The sequence below is a fragment of the Lactuca sativa genome, chromosome 2, assembly GCF_002870075.4.
Source record: "Lactuca sativa cultivar Salinas chromosome 2, Lsat_Salinas_v11, whole genome shotgun sequence".
Lineage (NCBI taxonomy): Eukaryota > Viridiplantae > Streptophyta > Magnoliopsida > Asterales > Asteraceae > Lactuca > Lactuca sativa.
The window spans coordinates 166,888,703-166,906,795 of NC_056624.2; the positions used below are offsets into that span (position 1 = coordinate 166,888,703).

General features: G+C 37.0%; 2 non-coding genes across 2 annotated transcripts; both read right to left on the reverse strand.

Annotated features, from left to right (window-relative positions):
- Positions 1 to 4,092: 4,092 nt before the first annotated feature.
- TRNAH-GUG (transfer RNA histidin (anticodon GUG)) lies at positions 4,093 to 4,164 on the reverse strand. Its single transcript has one exon. It is a non-coding gene; the product is annotated as a tRNA-His (tRNA).
- Positions 4,165 to 4,791: 627 nt separating this feature from the next.
- On the reverse strand, positions 4,792 to 4,863 carry TRNAH-GUG (transfer RNA histidin (anticodon GUG)). The gene has a single exon. It is a non-coding gene; the product is annotated as a tRNA-His (tRNA).
- Positions 4,864 to 18,093: the final 13,230 nt, after the last annotated feature.

The following is an 18,093-nucleotide window of genomic DNA, read 5'->3' on the forward strand; positions in this document are numbered from 1 at the left end:
GTCAAAATTCATTTTTACATCCAGTAAAAATAAAGAAGTTGTAGAAATATCAAGGTTTTGAGGACATGGTTCATGAAGGAGAGACCCAAACTCCGATGTAAAAGTATAAAGCTTAACTTACAACCTCTTTTGTTTACTGCACAAATATGAAGACAAAAGAATAATAAGAACTGAAAAAGGAGAGGGTAAATACTCAATCTCTGCACTACTTTATTGACAACAAACCTATGTCTTTTATAGGTCTTACACACCACGTGAGAACCAAAAGGAAAACAAACTAAATACTAACCTACCTGAAAACCAGGTCAAGAAGGACCATAACATTCGGAAAGAGCTTTTACCAAGCCTTTTATTCTTAAAACAAAATATGTATCAAATCTTAAATGACCCATAAAACAAAACCCATTTAACCCATCAAGATTATACCCAACAATCACCCCTCTAATCTTGATGCTCTTGACCTATTTCTTTATCACAGGAAATCCACTTCTTCCTCTTGAATCAAATTGGCTTATTTTTCCTTGTCTTTCCATTTTGTACATTCATTTGCAAAAAGTCCATGCTTTCCACATTCATAGCATCTAAACCCGCTCTTATCACCTCGACCCGAGCCTCTTCCACGTCCTCTTTCACCTCTACCGAAACCTCTTCCTCTACCTCTCCCTCTTCCCCATTGATTATCTTCATGCTCACTACTCTTGGAACTTGTTAACAAGAGTTGTCCTTGCTCTTCCTCCTTTTCATCATGACTTTTGAGTATATCTTCATAGGCTTTTATCCTTCCTACAGCTTCTTTAAGTGGCATACTTTCAAGATCAGAGTATTGCTCAATAGAAGCTACAATTGGCAAATACTTCTTTGGAACAAAGTTAAGGAACTTTCTAACAATCACTTCTTCATCAAGAGATGAACCAAAACTTTTAAACTTCTCAACTATAGCATTATCTTTCCTAAAAAGTCATTGATTGTCTCATCATCCTTCATCTTTAGCCACTCCAACTCACCCCTTAATGTTTGCAACCTTGCCCTTTGCACCCTTTCAGTACCTAAGTACCGAATCTTAATTGGGTCCCAAACATCTTGTGCATCTTTGTATTTTGCTACCTGCAAAAGAACATTTGTAGGGAGAGTGGGATAAATTATAGCTTTTGTAGTATAGTTCTTTTTCTCGTCCTCATCTTATCCGAGAACAGTCTTCCAAAGGCCATGTGCTCTCAATACAGTTTCAACCAAGATTGACCATGAAGTGTAATCGGTTTCGGTTAGTTTTGGGCACTGGAGTGTGACATTACCTTGCTCACAAATTGTTGATGTACCTGCACTTTCCACCATTTTCTTTCTGAGATTTCGAGTTTTAAAAAAAAACATGATCTGATCTCGTTTTTTTTTTTCTTCTTCTTCTTCTTCTTGCCACTTGCTACTGCTTTCTTTTCTTCTTTCTTCTTGTTAATTATTTTCCTGCTTACTTGCTAGTTGATTCTTGCTACTTGCTGTTGTTTCTTGCTTTCTTACTACTTGTGTGTTGTTTCTTACTGCATAACAATCGTGCTTCATATCACCAATGCGATACCTTGCTACTTGCTTTCATCTTCTTTTCTTGCTGTGAACCAGGTATGAGCCTGGTGCTCTGATACCAAATGTAAGAGTATAAAGCCTAACTTACAACCTCTTTTGTTTACTGCACAAATATGAAGACAAAAGAATAATAAGAACAGAAAAGGAGAGGGTAAATACTCAATCTTTGCACTACTTTATTGACAACAAACCTATGTCTTTTATAGGCCTTACACACCACGTGAGAACCAAAAGGAAAACAAACTAAATACTAACCTACCTGAAAACCAGGTCAAGAAGGACCATAGCATTCGGAAAGAGCTTTTACCAAGCCTTTTATTCTTAAAACAAAATATGCATAAAATCTTAAATGACCCATGAAACAAAACCCATTTAACCCATCAAGATTATACCCAACATCTAAATGTATGAGATGTGTTTTAGAGAAACTTCAAACATACCTAGTCTATGTATAAGAAAATGGCATTGCTTTAGAAAGTGTGTGGAGTTGCACAAGATGCTCTAAGTGGGCATCTTCCCTTCGTTCTTCGACTCTTGATTTGCTTCTCTAAGAGATTAATTGACTGTTGAGTCCCCCTCTCATTTCCCTCCATGTCTCGACACCTGCCCATTACATCACCTTTTCCTTATTCTCTTTAATCAAGAAACATGTATCTTCGTATTTGTCTATTAATCATTGTGGGTTTCACATTGTCTTACTCTTTCTCTCTTTGGAAAATGATTATATTGTCTGTAATGCGACTGATTTAGTTTACTACTATAAGAGTAAACTGTGTGGAAGGAAAAGATGTTAGAATGTCTCGGCATGCTACTATAACCCCTAGGAGTTTGATTCATATAGAAGTGTACCCTTAAATCAAGAAACTAGAAAAATATGTAAATACACACAATATTTAGATTCCCCCTCTTATGTATTTTGACATAGAACTCATACGGCCATCAAGAAATGAGATTAGAAAATGAGATCTAACATGAAAGGGAAGAAATTGTCAAGTTAGCCAAGAAGACTGCCTGATAACCGGTCTAACAAAGGTCTTGATATAAATAAATCCTTTGAGAGAAAGCAACAGGCAAGTCATCCTTGGCTACCAAACACATTGTTCCCTTCATGTAAGGTCCCTCTTCATTTTCCGATTGAGATTGCAATTCCTTAGCCTATTTATAGACTATAGCCACCCCATGAAAAGGTCATTCCAATTTTATTTTTCTCTCTCCTTGGGTAGGATTAGCATGAGCCCATGCACAAATGTCTCATGAGCTTAGTCATGCAAGAAGAATACATTCTCTTTCTGTGTGCTGAATGCGAATATTAAATACAAGTATGGTTTGACATGCTAAAAAAGATACTTCAATAAAGCAACTTTTACGACTTTGTTCTAATTTTGCTATCGGCTTTTCCATATTTGGCAAAGGCACAACCGTTATTCGTTTAGATGACCTTTCATGCATGTGCATGGCTCATTTGATTAGAAAAATAAAAACGGATCCAATCACACTTTTATTCTTAAATGCTTAGTGGTTTTAGCAATTAGCAGTGTCGGCTCATGATTTAGGCTTTCCCATCTATACAGTAGACAGTGAAGAAGTTAGGGAAGAGTTAGCATGCGCAATCGTAGTTCATATACTTCTACTAGTATAACTAATTAAAACTTAGTAAAAAATAATAATTATTATTATTTCACTCCACTGACAACATGAAAATAAACACACTCGGTTTGATTATGAATCCCTTTAATTATGGATTATTTTGGTTCCACACTTCTTACTATGTAAACTCTAAACATGAGTCATACCATATCGGCTCCAGATTTGGCCCATAAATGTACTCTTTTTATAGCTACCTTTTTATATACACATTGAAATTTAAGTGTTACTTTCTCAAATAACATCAAGAAAATGAAACGATAAATTGATTCTATATGACAATTGGTCTGTTGACTTATAAATACCACTGACCACATATTTTGAACAACTATATAGTGCGACATGAACATGGTCAAAAAGGAAGAAGGTGAACCCGATTCAGTGTCAGTTGGAATATATAATATTCTAATTATTATGGCCTTGAACATATATAAGACTCGTACACTATGCCCGAACCCCTTGACTTAGTTGACTATGGTCAATGGGTTCGATATTGACGTATTTGTTGGCATCTTTGTAAGCCTTAAGTGAACATTGAAACTTAGCAATACTAATTTTATAATGAACGTTGATACCTCTATAACTATATGCATATATAATCATATTAGATACCCTTCAAGTTCAATACTGAAAAAGTATTTGGTTACCTAAAATGGAAAAGGTGAAAGTTTGGTTGTTGTCACAATCAAATTATCCCCTTTACAAAAGTATTTAAAGATAGTTGGCCTTTGTTAATTACATTTCATATATAAAGCACCCGACGATAAATTTTAGAACTTTGTCAAATCAAACTGAGCATAGAACAAAAGCCTCTTCACGATAAATGTTCCAAAATTATGATCGGGTTTTCAAAATTAAAAATAAATTATATTTTGTGGCTGCTGGGATTCGAGCCCAGGTCTCCACGGCCACAACGTGGAATTCTTACCACTAAACTACAGCCACATAGTTGCAAGTTTCTTAATCGTATATTATAAAAATCAAATATATTGTACTAGTTAGTAGTTAACTATGAAATACATGTGGTTAAACAGAGTGGTTATTAAACTTTTATGTTTTTGTTAATTGTTTTAAATCGTTATATAGAACGAAAATTTTAATTTCTTAGAGGTTTCAAATTGAAAACACTGAATACAAACATAGAATTGGCAAAATCATTTCAAATTTACTAAAACCCCAATTGAATTCACGCATTTACTGATTTTAATTGTAAAAACCTTCCACAAACTGTCCAAACTAATCATAGTTTGAACATGTAGTTTGACATATCTTTTTTAAAACTAGCAGGAAAATCAATCATGAAATTAACATAATGCTTTTTAAAACCAACAAATCCCATTTAAAAATCAACAGGTCCCATTTCATATGTATTGAAAATTAGCACGATTCCACAAACTGTCCAAACTAATCATAGTTTGAACATGTAGTTTGACATATCTTTTTTAAAACTAGCAGGAAAATCAATCATGAAATTAACATAATGCTTTTTAAAACCAACAAATCCCATTTAAAAATCAACAGGTCCCATTTCATATGTATTGAAAATTAGCACGATAAAAGTAAATTCAAATGTGTGGCTGCTGGGATTCGAGCCCAGGTCTCCACGGCCACAACGTGGAATTCTTACCACTAAACTACAGCCACATTTGTGAACACATTTTCATTTATACTAATATGATAAGGATTTAAATATATGAATCACAAGGTTGTCACGATGTTTTGCAACTCATAGAATTATATATAGAAACCACATTCGCCACTAACGTCAAAGAAAACCAACGGACGACATCATGGTGTCATCATTTATCAGACCTTCGTTATAGAAGTAGGATGCTATAGTTGGTTGAGTATAAAAGTATGATGCTTAAAAGTGTAATAAAGTAGAAGTAAGCTGAGATCTATTCTCTTTTTAAAAGACATGTTGGGTTCTTAAAACTACACAGATAAACAAAAAACACATATTCACGATTTAAATATAATGAATAAATAAGAAATCATTAGAAAATGTAGAAAAAATCAAACATGGTTAAATGTAACAATACCGAATGACCAACAATCTTAAAAAGTCAACTATTTGAAACTATTAGCTTCATTCTGACCCCGCAAGAAGAAATATCTAAACTGAAAGCTTGAAGAAAAGGGACCAACTATTATGGATAGGTTTTTCAAAGTACACTGCTTTTTCATGAAAAAAGACCCAACTATTTCTTGCATTCAATCCAAATTCCATCCATTTGAATTTTTTATATTTGCATAAATTGACACCTAAATGAAATGAAAGTAACAAGTCAATAAATAAGATAATATATCATTACAGCTCCTGTTACCTACAAAAAATTTTCCATATTAGAATCAAAAAGATTTTAAAAAAATATAAGCTAAATTTTATTTATTAAAAAAAAAAAAAAAAAAAAAAAAAAAAAAAAAAAAAAACTCTACCAGTAGAGGCGAATTAAACTTTTTATCAAATCTAAGACATCCAAAGCAAGCCCCTAAACATGAAGTACAACTCAATTGTTAAACTTAGGTCGTGGTTGCAGGTTCAAGAAAAAACAAAACAAAAGAATTGGAATATGAGATTTTAATGTGTGGTGTGTTTGGATGTAAAAATAACATAACAAAATTTTGCCTAAATTTGGAAAATCCATGTTTGATTCCCTTGTTTATTAGAAAAGCAAAATTGTTTGCATATTCTTCTTCAAAACTAATAAGGGATATTTTGGTTATTTCACGTAAAATGTGATCAAATTACCTGGTAATATGCTTCAAAAGCGACCACCAAGTGTATTGGCAATAAAATCAACTCACAAGAGAAAAACGAACGAAACATTCATAAGGTAAAGAAACGAAAGAATGCACAAAAAAATCATGGAATAAGTGAAATGTTTGAGGAGATAATGTGATCGCACCTGGTAAAGCTTAGATTGACCGTGATTCTGTCTAGCCCACAAAACATCAAAAATAAATAAAATTTGAAGCATTTATACATATTGTAATAAAGATCGGAAGCAACCACCCAAAGAAATGGGTTCAACCAACCATACTAATTTTCTTTTTTTAACTAAAAGAATATTTTTCTAAGTAAAGTTGTTTTTTTCCTGAAGTCCCTAACTTTTAAATGCCAAGTAAAATTACAAATTTTGCAAGTTATCAAAATACCCTTGTATACATTCAACAACTTTATAAAGAAACCATACCTACAAAAAATATAGAAGTTTTAGTCATTACCATTAAAAAATAGGGAAGTACATATAATGAACATTTTTTATACCTGCAACCATATCTGCATTGATATGATGAAATCTACAACATATATCAGTACTATTGGAATGTAAATATTGTACATATGCATTAACCTAGTTTTAGCCCGTGGGCCCGTAGGGTTTCATATGTCTAGGGATCCTGCCTCTTTATATACTCTGACATCTTCTTGTAATAAGTGCATAAATAACAAGGTTATTTTCACCCTAAATCTATTTTCTAGTTTACATGGTATCAGAGCGAGGTTTAGGGTTGGAGGGTTTTTTGCATTGAGAGTATTGTTCACAAAGTACTGTTCATCGAGCACTATTACGGTACTAATCATTGGTACTGTTCATCAGTGTTCCAACACCTTGTGAGTGCACCGTTTTCTGATTAGGGCATCCTGTGAGTTCCGTTCTCTTTTCTTATTTGTTTCTAGTTCGTAAAGATGTCCGGAGGAGACAAATCATCTAGCAGCAGTGGTCCACGAGTACCTGAGTTGCTTCCAGTAATTGCTAGACTCACCGACAACAAACTTAATGGCTCCAATTTCTTTGAGTGGAACAAAACTATTCGAATCTACCTCCGAAGCATGGGAATGGCTTCTCATCTGACATCTGATCCCCCCAAAGGTGATGATTCTGATATGTGGCTACAAAGTGATGCTCGTTTGTATTTGCAGATTGTCAATACTATTGAGCCTTCTATCTCTTCTCTGGTGAGTCAATGTGAATATGTGAAAGAACTTATGGACTATCTTAACTTCTTATAGTATGAACAAAGCAGCATCTCACGAATCTATAGCGTTTGTAAGTCCTTTCATCGAGGGGAACAACAAGATCGATCACTCACCACTTATGTCATGGAATTTAAGAAAGTATATGGGGAGCTTAACTCTCTTCTTCCCTTGAGTGCTGATGTCCAAGCTATGCAGACTCAGAGAGAACAAGTCGCTGTAATCAGTTTCTTGACTGGTTTGCGACCAGAATTCGACTCTATCAGATCTCAGTTTTTGAATGAATCTGCCATTCCTTCCCTTCAAGAAACATTTGCTCGTGTTCTTCGAAATGAGAATATTCAATCTCCACAACCTTCTGAACATAATAGTGCTTTGGTTAGTCGAGGAGGATTTCATGGTGGCTCCCGAGGAGGATCTCGTGGGGGTCACATAGGGGGTTCTAGAGGTGGTCATAGTGAGCTAACTACAGAATCACGGGTTGCTATCTCCACTTCTGATGACGTTGAGTGTTATTATTGTCATGATTTTGGTCACACCAAACGCACTTGTAAGAAGCTCTTGTCTAGAAATTAGAAAAGCTCATCAGCACATGTTGCTTCTGCATCAGACAACACTATTACCATACCCGCAGAAGAATATGCACGCCTTTTAAAGACTGAGAACTCCACGGGTCCAACTGTTGCATTTGCAGAAAAAGGTAACCCTAATACATGCCTATTATCTTCTGCCTCAAAATGGGTAATCGATTCAGGTGCCTCAGATCAAATGACATGTTATCCTACCCTCTTCTCTAGTCTTGATAAACACACATCTTCATCTCATGTCACGATCGCTAATGGGTCTACCCCACTTTTTCTTGGTTCTGGCACTTGTAACGCCCCAAAATACGGGCCAAAAATTTCATTTTTAATTAAGTGATTTGCAAAACGTTTGTAACAAAATATCATTCGACCATATCATTTAATAAAACATGTCTCGTGTCTGTAAACCAAAACGTAAATCATAATAATATCAGAGTACAAATCCAAGAATGTCTCATAGTGCGGAAAAACAAGAGCGTGTGTGTGATATGCCGCTACCGCGCCAGCTCCTTCCTTTTGGCTGAAAAGGTACCTGAAACAACAACTAAAAACCGTAAGCACGAAGCTTAGTGAGTTCCCCCACTGTACCACATACCATATAACCACATATCATACATATATTGTCAGGCATATCTGGGTGCCCGACCTACCCCTTCGGTCCTCTCGACCGGATATTAGCTAGCATATCTGGGTGTTGGCCTCCTCTTCGGTCCTCTCGACCGGATACTAACTAGCATATCTGGGTGCTGGTCTCCCTTTCGGTCCTCTCGACCGGATATTGGGGACTATTTCACCACCCTACTACTACCATATAACACATAACACATAATCTATCTAGCATGGCTGGGCATGACTCCCCGTTCGGCCCTATCGACCGGTAAACCGGGGACTATCTCCCCTACTGTCACTAGCACATAGCATCATATCATACTAGAACATAAACATAACACAGGTGGTAGCAACTATGGATGAATATCACACAGAGAATCATCTAATCATACAACTCCTACTAGTGGGCCGACATTGTGGCCGTAGACCCACTGCTACTGGAAGGTAACTCACCTTGAAAGTAGCTGCTGAAAGTCTGCTTGCTGAGCGCCTGACTGCTGAACTGGTAATCCTCCGGCTATAAATCATGAACATAGATTAGACACTCATAAATACCCTTAGGTCAAATGACTGACCCTCCCTTGGTCCAAGGTCAACTCCTTGGTCAAAGTCAACTTCCAGTTGACTGGACTCGCCGAGTCATGGCATAGACTCGTCGAGTCCTTCTCCTACTAACTCGGTCCTACTCGACAAGTCCTTCTCCCCACTCACTGAGTCACCCTTAACTCTCTACTTGGGACGATTGAACCGACTAGCGACCCGACTCGCCGAGTCCAGGAACAACTCGCCGAGTCCCCACGAGCCGATCTCCTGCTCGCTTCCAAATCCTCACCAGAGCATCTTTTTGAGGATTTGGGTTTCTGGGACTATTGCTACATGCTAAATTGTTAATTGCGCGTGCATATACAGAGGGTTGGACCTCCAACACTTAAACCCCTCTCACTCAGTAACAGTTCATCTGACTCGCCGAGTTTGAAGAACAACTCGTCGAGTACAAGGCAATCTTCATAGAACTCGCCGAGTTGTTCCTCCAACTCGCCGAGTCTAAGTCTATCTTCATAGAAATCGCCGAGTTCCGCTTTGGGACCCGCCGAGTCCCTTCGACCCACTTCCCATACAAACCAAATCTGAGACATGCAACGCTTCCAAACCGTAGATCTATGTTCCTAGGGCATGCTTATCACGTAAAGTTGCAAACTTTATGTGTATGCATGGCCCTACAAGCTCCAAAAGGCAAATCCAAGCTTTTTATGAGGTCATACACTAAATGGGGACCTCAATCACTCCATCCACAGAAACTTTATACTCCTAATACGTCCATAAGGTCTAGATCTGAAGTCCTTTCGGATCATTAAGCACAAACACAAGGAGTATGGTGTTTTAGGGCTTGAAAACCACCATTTTAGGGACAAAAGGGGATCTAATGAACTAGTGATCAAGGTAGGGACTTTTCTACCTGAATGGAAGCCTCTTGCAGGGTAGATGTCGGATCTACTTCCCCTCCTTGCACTCCTCCATCTCCTTCTTCTTCTCTTAAGCTTTAAACTTCCTTCACAAGGCCAAAATCACTCACAAGGACAAAAAGGGGTTAGGGTTTCGCTCTTCAGCTCTTTGGAAGTGTTAGGGACAAAGGAGGCCAAGTTAGAGCGTTTAAATAGGGTGCAAACACCCGGATTAGGGTTTTTTCCCAAACACGGTCTACTCGCCGAGTCTGAGAACCGACTCACCGAGTCCAAAGTTCAGTCCCCGCGTCTTATCCCGCTCCTACTCGGCGAGTTGGTCCATCAACTCGCCGAGTCCAAGACAAAAATGCATTATTTTAAAAATGTTAATTACAAGGAGTACGTACCGGGAACCAGGTGCTACAACACTATTGAACTTACGCCATCTGTTTCCTTATCCTCTGTATTGAGTCTACCAAATTTCTCGTTCAATTTGTTATCAGTCAGCAAAATTACCCGTGCCTTAAAGTGTTGCGTCTCATTCTTTCCTGATTATTGTGTCTTTCAGGATCTGTCGACGAAGAAGATTATTGGTAGAGGACGGGAATCTGATGGCCTATACATATTCGAACATCCAACACCTTACTCTTTGGTGTCATCCACTTCATCCCCATTTGAAGTTCATTGTCAATTAGGCCATCCGTCTCTGCAGAATCTAAAGGAGTTGTGTCCTAAGTTTTCTTATTTAACGTCTTTACATTGTGAGTCTTGTCAGTTTGCTAAACACCAACGTATTCATTTAAGTCCAAGAGTCAATAAGCGGGTTTCATCCCCATTTGAGTTAGTCCATTCTGATGTTTGGGGACCATTCCCTGTTACTTCAAAACTTGGGTTTAAATATTTTGTTACGTTTGTTGATGATTATTCACGTACTACCTGGCTTTATTTAATGAAAAATTGATCTGAAGTGTTTACACATTTTTGTTCATTCTATGCTGAGATTAAAACACAATTTAAAACCGCCATCAAAACCCTTCGTAGTGATAACGCAAAAGAATATTTGTCTCAAACATTTCAGTCTTACATGCTTCAAAATGGTATTCTTCACGAGTCTTCCTGTGTTGACACACCAGCTCAAAATGGGGTCGCAGATCGAAAAAATCGTCATCTTTTAGAGGTGGCTCGGGCTCTTCTATTTCACGTGTCTAATCCTAAAACTTATTGGGCTGATGCGCTTTCTACTGCTTGTTTTCTCATTAATAGAATGCCTTCTGTTGTCTTGGATGGTATGAGTCCACTTTCGGTTCTATTTCCTACAAAGTCATTGTTTCCTGTCGAACCAAAGATCTTCGGTAGTACGTGTTTTGTTCGTGATACCCGACCACACCTAACCAAGTTGGATCCGAAGTCCTTGAAATGTGTCTTCCTTGGTTACTCTAGACTTCAAAAAGGCTACAAGTGTTTCTCTCCTACACTCAATCGGTACATTGTATCTCGAGATGTTACATTTCATGAAAATATACCCTTCTTTCCTATGACCAATTGTTCCAACCCAAGAGTGTCTGATGATCTGTTGGTATATACCATACTTGTTCCTGAGTCTCCTAGCCCATGTAACTCTACACAACGTGAAGAGCATACTAAGCCACCAATTATTCATGTATATAGACGCCAACGACCTACATCAAATCCCGATCCAATACCATCTTCTTCTGCAGATCCAAGTACCAATGAGACTCCTGCTATGAGCGATTCATTACCTTCCGATACACTGGAACCTGATCTTGATGTTCCTATTGCCCTAAGGAAAGGTAAGCATTCATGTACATACCCTATAGCCTATTTCGTATCCTATGGTAAACTGTCTGCAACTTCACGCTCTATGATCTCTACACTTGATACTATACATGTTCTTAAAACGATTGGTGAAGCCTTGAACCATTCTGGATGGCGGGATGCTATGATTGATGAGATCAATGCTCTTGATCATAATAATACATGGGAGTTGGTAGAATTACCTGTAGGTAAAAAGGCGATCAGTTGTAAATGGGTATTCACGGTAAAAGTCAACCCAGATGGATTTGTGGCTCGTCTGAAGGCACGGTTGGTTGCTAAAGGATATGCTCAAACTTATGGGGTTGACTACTCAAAGACATTCTCTCCTGTGGCTAAGGTATCTTCCATCCGCTTATCACCAACTAGATGTGAAGAATGCCTTCCTACATGGTGATTTACATGAGGAAGTTTATATGGAGCAACCACCTGGGTTTGTTGCTCAGGGGGAGTATGGCAGGGTTTGTAAGTTGCGTAAATCATTGTATGGTTTAAAGCAATCCCCTCGGGCTTGGTTTGGATGGTTTAATGCTGTGGTAACAGAGTTTGGCTTACGAAGAAGCTCTTATGATCATTCCGTGTTCTCTGCTTCATCTTCTTCTGGATGCATTCTGCTAGTGGTGTACGTTGGTGATATTGTGATTACTGGGAGTGATGGAACTGGAATCAAGAAACTGAAAGATTTTCTTGCATCTCGATTTCAAACCAAGGACCTAGGTCCTTTAAAATATTTTTTAGGAATTGAGGTCTCTCGTACTCGAAAAGGGATCTGTTTATCTCAACGGAAATATTGTTTGGATATTCTGAGAGATTCTGGGATGATTGAAACAAAGCCTTGTGAGTCACCAATGGTTCCGAATATAAAATTGAAAGCAGACGATGGAGATTCACTTGAGAACCCAGAGAAATACAGAAGAGTTCTGGGAATACTTAACTATTTGACGATTACACGTCCAGACATTGCTTTTTCCAGTGAGTGTTGTAAGTCAGTTTATGTCGTCACCTCGAACTTCTCATTGGGATGCGGTTACTCATATTCTAAAGTACCTAAAGGGTGCTCCTGGTCATGGCATCCTATATCAAAATCATGGTCATCATGTCATTGAAGGGTTCACAGATGCTGATTACAATGGAGATCCTACAAAACAGACGGTCTACCACAGGTTATTGTGTATTTGTCGGAGGGAACCTAGTTTCGTGAAAAAGTAAAAAGCAAAATGTCGTTTCACGATCAAGTGTCGAATCTGAATACAGGGCTATGGCTCAGACTACATGTGAGCTGATACGGGTACGGAGTTTGTTAGGTGAAATTGGGTTTGCTCAATCAAAACCAATGAACCTGTAGCGTGATAATGATGCGACTATCCATATTGCTAACAATCCCGTGTTTCACGAAAGGACTAAACATATCGAAGTAGATTGTCATTTCACTCGTGAAAAGCTAGAAGATGGAACCATCTCTACTCCTCATGTTCGAACAGGAAGCCAACTAGCTGATGTCTTTACCAAAGCTTTACCTGGTTTGCGGATATCTGCAATTTGTAACAAGCTGGGAATGTATAACATTTATGATCCAGCTTGAGGGGGAGTATTGGAATGTAAATATTGTACATATGCATTAACCTAGTTTTAGCCCATGGGCCCGTAGGGTTTCATATGTCTAGGGATCCTGCCTCTTTATATACTCTGACATCTTCTTGTAATAAGTGCACAATTAACAAGGTTATTTTCACCCTAAATCTATTTTCTAGTTTACAAGTACCTATAAACACACACACAAACATAGTTATATATATATATATATATATATATATATATATATATATATATATATATATATATATATATATATATATATAAATCCTTCACATTTAGCAATAACCCCAAAAGGACCAAAATGCCCTTTGGTCATGAGATCAGGCCAAAATTGAAATCTTCACATTGAATCCTGCTTCCCCCTTCCTACCAACGTCATAGGAATTTCTATAGGCCTGAAAAAACTTATTGTATTTAGTTATAATTAGAGAAGGACTTGCAACATATTTTGTATATGCAGAAAATGATATATATTTCCTTTTAATGCCACAAAATGCAATACTCCATATGAAAAATAGAATGTGTGTTGGTAACCCCTGATGAATTGATTTTTGAGTCGGTCAAGATGACAAAAAAAGAGAAATAATTTGAGTTGCAGATTTTGAAATTAAACGATGGTGATGGAATTTTTTTTACAAAACTACCTAAAATTAGGTGGTAGCAACGGCAAGTGAAGAGTTGCTTTCAATTTAGAAACTAAAATTTTATCCTTGAAATTTCATCAAACAGTTGGTGGGCACTATGAATTTGAAGAACGTGAGTGAAGTTTGGTTTTGGTTGTCAAATGACCTTTGTACCATTTCAGCAGAAAAGTTTACCTGTTTAAAAATGTACATTGCACAATAGCTCAATGGATTACATAAGGTATTTCAACACAGAAACTTAAATATTAGATACATAATAATTGCTTATGATAGAAAAACTCTTATGTACACAGATAAAGTTTTATATGAAAAAAAGAATTTGATATTAGATGAACCTTAGAGTTGCTTACTTACCTTATGACAAGTATTCACACCCTTTTTCTGCATGAATTTCAGAAACACAAAAATCTCCGGTTTGTCTGATAACATAGAGAACAAAGAAAAAGGAAACAACAAAATCCATGATTCGCCACCACTAGTAAAATTGAATTTGAAGCTTTTTTTTAGGGGAATTAGATCTTGAAAACGGAGATATGTAGCAATATGTATGTATAGATTCATAAAACGTAGGTGGTTCAATTGAAAGATTAGGGTTCCTCATTTCTTGTAGAAGATAAGTGGAAGAAACAAAATTAAAACTTATAACTTTATTCACCAATCAAAAACATAAAACTGAAAATCTGGAAAATCAACAACTTACGGGTCAGTTGATTGGTGCTATCCCAACGAGAAAAGCTGATGAAGTGGTAGAAACAGCGAATTGCAAATCGTGGCAGTGGAGACGGTGGATAGAAAGAGGGTGCATCAATGATGGGTGGAGGGGTAAAGAGTTTGGAAGAGTGAAACTGCACTGCAATAGCAATCGGAAGATGCGATTGAAATTTATGGTGATGGAAGATGCTTGAAGTAGATGTCAATGAAGATTCTGGTCGGAAACGAATAGGAGGTGAAATCAGGGAATATCTTGGCAGAGATATAAGGAAGGACACAGAAAACAGGAACGGTGGAAGAAGAAGAGAGATAGAGAGCATAGATGAGAGGTAGATTGGAAGAGTAGGCGGTGTGAAACGAATAGATTTTTGGGGTGGTGGGTGAGACGTGGACAGAACACGTATTACTTCCTAATCGGTGCATTACACCTGGTAACCTTGGTGACAACCAACCCGATAATGAGCACGTGGGCACCAACAATTTAAATAATGACATAAAAGACCCAAGGCAAACAAAAAGATGGATTTGAACATACAGAAATAGAGGGGACTAATTTTGGCAATTCCTTAGCAAATTTACTGTAGCTAAGCTAGGATAACTTATATATATATATATATATATATATATATATATATATATATATATATATATATATATATAATTAAAAAGGGAACCAGTTTATGATCATTTTCAGTTTCAAGTCACGACTTAGTGGTTTAGCAGGGCTCCAATACTATATAGGTTTCATGCCGACATCGATTTGTGTTCACCGTCATCTTCTTCCAATCTGCTTTAACCACAAAGGCGCTCCACCAACCATTCTATTCTATCTTTCGTTGGTCCGTATATGTTTGGTAGAAAAGTTGGTGCCACCGCTTACCGTCATCCTCAACTATCGATTACCACCTTCACTTGTTTGCTTTCTTCTTTCGCCTCCATGTTTCCTCCACATATTAACTCCTCAAAATCACAAAGCATCGATCCTCATGCATTTATTCCACTCTCACCGCCTATTGGTAGACCTTATGTGGGATTAAACCGGAACCTATCTGATTCCATACTTTCAATTGTCGATTTTAAAGTAAATCAACAATGACTGACATCGTCAGACTTTAGTAATCGATTTTAGAAGCAAGGCTGAGAATCCACTCTCCTTTTTTCATTCCAGATCGTCAAATCACAAGGGTATGTTTCTTTTTTACATTATTTTTATGCTCTAAATCCTAATCTAATAATTATGGGTGTTCACCCTCCCATCATTGTTGCATATCAAACTTTAGAGTTTAGACATTCTTTTTGGAAAATTTATACCTAATTTGAGTTGTAAAACTATCAGTTTTGCATGAATTAATCTCAATTATCTTTCATTCAAACTCACAATTAAAAATAAATATGGTATAGTAAAGTGAAAAAGATTAAGTATTTTCTTTAAACATTATTTTAAAAGAAGATATTGAGAAAACCGGTAAATCAAGGCTTCTAAAGCTTTCTTATTAAGTTATTGAAAAAGCAATCGTTAATACCAACAAGGTATTTATACAAGTTTCTAGGTAAAGATATGATAACTATTAGAAGATAAAGATAACATGGATAAGATAAACATAATTCAAATTTAAATTGCTTCACTCCCCTCAAATTGGACCGTGAAGATCTCGGACGCCCAACCTGTTAAGTAAAAAATGAAATTGTGTCATGCCAAGAGGTTTCATAAAAATGTTCGCAACTTGATCATGTGTGTTGATATAACACGATTGAATATGATTGTACTCAACGGACTCACAAACAAAATAACAATCTATTTCCATGTGTTTGGTACGTTCATGAAAAATCGAGTTGTTGGAAATACGTCTATATGCCTGTTTATTGCAATAAAGTGGGGTTGCTCCCTGTTGAGGAGCTTTCAGATCATGTAAAAGCCAATGTATCCATAAAACCTCACTAATAGTGGTGGTCAGGGCTCGATACTTAGCCTCTGATGAGGATTTGAAAATAACAGATTGTTTCTTAGTTTTCCATAGATTGTTTCTTAGTTTTCCAGGACACGTGAGCAACCCCCCCTAAAGTGATGAAGTAAATAGTTTTAGAGCTTCTATTGAACATACATCTGAGCCAATATGAGTCACTAAAGGCCTTTAAACAAAGATCACCAGTCGAGTATATATATTCCTTGACCCGGTGTGTCTTGAAGCATAGAGGTGCAATTGTTGAGGTGATGCAACAAATGACTCAAGGTATTCACCACAAGCGTGATGGTGGGACGAGTGACTTGGAGGTATAAAAAAAATCCTACCAATACGTTTTCAGTATTGCCCTGCATCAATAAGAGGGGTATCGTTTTCATCATGAAGACAAATATTTTGTTCCATATGGAACGAGCTATGTCGGCAGCCTTGAAGCCCACTGTCAACAAGAATATCTAATGTACATTTCCTTTGACCAAGATCCATACCATTTTGAGTCCTTGCAACTTCAATACCAAGAAAATACTTTAATGGCCCTAAGTGTTTGATATTGAACTTTCCATCCAAATAGGTTTTTATTTTTGCGATTTGATTGTTGTCATTGCTAAGGATTATAACATCATCGACATATACAAGGGTCGTAACATAGATGGTACCTTTATCAAGGATGAAGAAAGGATGATTCGCCTTAGAGTGCCTAAAACTGACACCCAACAAAACCTTTGTAAACTTCTTATACAAATTCTGAGAAGTTTGACTTAATTCATTCAATGACTTGTGAAGCTTACATAATCTACTGTCCACACCCTTGGAAATTCCTTTAGGAATTTTTATATATACCACTTCTGCTAGATCTCAATGTAAAAAGCGTTTTTTACATCCATTTTATGAATATACTACTTTCTTTGTCTATACCATTAGACAAATCAAAATGAAATACACTATTGCCTAAATTGTCTACACACATCACAGTTTCATACACATCATCACAAGGTAAAGCTTCGAAATTGAAAATACAATTTTTATAAGCAGAAATAGAACCATTCTCATCATTAAAAGAATATCTAAAACATTGTCTGAACAATACATGAAAAGAAATAACGTTTCGTGTCATTTCTGACGAGTAGCAATGTTTTATCAAATATAAATCAACACCATTACTAAGCACTAGACTATAAAATCCAATCTTTGTGATATAGGTGAAGATCGCCTATTCCTCATGATCAAGTTCATTCTGCCATGCTCCACCTCCTCACTTCTTCTTAGCCCCTGCAAATTAGAACAAATGTGAAATCCACATCATATATCAAGGACCCAAGAATGAGAAGATGATGAGTTATTAGATAAGATAGTGTATATACTAGCAGAAGTCGGCTTCACCTTGCCATCTTTAATGTCTTGCAAATACTTTGGGCAGCTTCGTTTCCAATGCCCTTTGTCATTGCAGTAAAAGCAAGTAGCCACTTTGGGATCAGAGACAGGAGGAGCATCAGAACTAGATTTACCTTTGGGTCC